Source organism: Centruroides sculpturatus, unplaced genomic scaffold (genome assembly GCF_000671375.1).
Source record: "Centruroides sculpturatus isolate CEXI.00-Female unplaced genomic scaffold, Cexi_2.0 scaffold3183, whole genome shotgun sequence".
Taxonomy (NCBI): Eukaryota; Metazoa; Arthropoda; class Arachnida; order Scorpiones; family Buthidae; genus Centruroides; species Centruroides sculpturatus.
Genome location: NW_019387597.1, coordinates 8,733 through 10,689, shown reverse-complemented (window position 1 = coordinate 10,689; position 1,957 = coordinate 8,733). Strand labels below are relative to the sequence as shown.

At 31.8% G+C, this 1,957-nt stretch overlaps 1 long non-coding RNA gene across 2 annotated transcripts; it reads left to right on the top strand.

Annotated features, from left to right (window-relative positions):
• Window positions 1-760: 760 nt before the first annotated feature.
• LOC111616522 lies at window positions 761-1,819 on the top strand. 2 transcript variants are annotated; one of them, XR_002755265.1, is made up of 4 exons: window positions 761-816; window positions 925-1,025; window positions 1,096-1,390; window positions 1,461-1,819. It is a non-coding gene; the product is annotated as an uncharacterized LOC111616522 (long non-coding RNA). The 2 variants fall into 2 exon arrangements; XR_002755264.1 differs by having other exon boundaries at window positions 925-1,390.
• The last annotated feature ends 138 nt before the right edge of the window (window positions 1,820-1,957 follow it).

Genomic DNA, 1,957 nt, shown 5'->3' with positions numbered 1-1,957 from the left:
TATATTTCAGACGATTACCATTTTTACAAAGTGTTCTAGAACAAAGTACAGACAGCTGGACCTTCCTTTTTAGGCTACACAACTGCCTATATTTAAAAAGTTCCTTAAAAACACAAAAAAACCAATAAATATTAAGAAAAAATCTTCTTTAAAATTGGAATGGTAAATCTTACGACGTCTTGTTACTTCATCTTTGTCCATTGGGTTTCTGGCTCTTTGGCTCTTTATCTACTGAGGATTAGCGCTGACAAATGTAGATTAGGCCGATATCCCTCTGGTGACGAATTATAGCGATATATTTGGATTTCCGTCAGATGAATAAATTACTTTTTACAAAATTAAAAGACAAAGTCGTTCTAAAAATATATATTTCAGACGATTACCATTTTTACAAAGTGTTCTAGAACAAAGTACAGACAGCTGGACCTTCCTTTTTAGGCTACACAACTGCCTATATTTAAAAAGTTCCTTAAAAACACAAAAAAACCAATAAATATTAAGAAAAAATCTTCTTTAAAATTGGAATGGTAAATCTTACGACGTCTTGTTACTTCATTTTTGTCCATTGGGTTTCTGGCTCTTTATCTACTGAAGATTAGCGCTGACAAATGTAGAGCCAGAAACCCAATGGACAAAGATGAAGTAACAAGACGTCGTAAGATTTACCATTTCAATTTTAAAAGAAGATTTTTTTCTTAATATTTTATTGGTTTTTTTTTGTGTTTTTAAGGAACTTTTTAAAATATAGGCAGTTGTGTAGCCTAAAAAGGAAGGTCCAGCTGTCTGTACTTTGTTCTAGAACACTTTGTAAAAATGGTAATCGTCTGAAATATATATTTTTAGAACGACTTTGTCTTTTAATTTGTAAAAAGTAATTTATTCATCTGACGGAAATTCAAATATATCGCTAAAATTCGTCACCAGAGGGATATCGGCCTAATCTACATTTGTCAGCGCTAATCCTCAGTAGATAAAGAGCCAAAGAGCCAGAAACCCAATGGACAAAGATGAAGTAACAAGACGTCGTAAGATTTACCATTCCAATTTTAAAGAAGATTTTTTCTTAATATTTATTGGTTTTTTTGTGTTTTTAAGGAACTTTTTAAATATAGGCAGTTGTGTAGCCTAAAAAGGAAGGTCCAGCTGTCTGTACTTTGTTCTAGAACACTTTGTAAAAATGGTAATCGTCTGAAATATATATTTTTAGAACGACTTTGTCTTTTAATTTTGTAAAAAGTAATTTATTCATCTGACGGAAATCCAAATATATCGCTATAATTCGTCACCAGAGGGATATCGGCCTAATCTACATTTGTCAGCGCTAATCCTCAGTAGATAAAGAGCCAAAGAGCCAGAAACCCAATGGACAAAGATGAAGTAACAAGACGTCGTAAGATTTACCATTCCAATTTTAAAGAAGATTTTTTCTTAATATTTATTGGTTTTTTTGTGTTTTTAAGGAACTTTTTAAATATAGGCAGTTGTGTAGCCTAAAAAGGAAGGTCCAGCTGTCTGTACTTTGTTCTAGAACACTTTGTAAAAATGGTAATCGTCTGAAATATATATTTTTAGAACGACTTTGTCTTTTAATTTTGTAAAAAGTAATTTATTCATCTGACGGAAATCCAAATATATCGCTATAATTCGTCACCAGAGGGATATCGGCCTAATCTACATTTGTCAGCGCTAATCCTCAGTAGATAAAGAGCCAAAGAGCCAGAAACCCAATGGACAAAGATGAAGTAACAAGACGTCGTAAGATTTACCATTCCAATTTTAAAGAAGATTTTTTCTTAATATTTATTGGTTTTTTTGTGTTTTTAAGGAACTTTTTAAATATAGGCAGTTGTGTAGCCTAAAAAGGAAGGTCCAGCTGTCTGTACTTTGTTCTAGAACACTTTGTAAAAATGGTAATCGTCTGAAATATATATTTTTAGAACGACTTTGTCTTTTAATT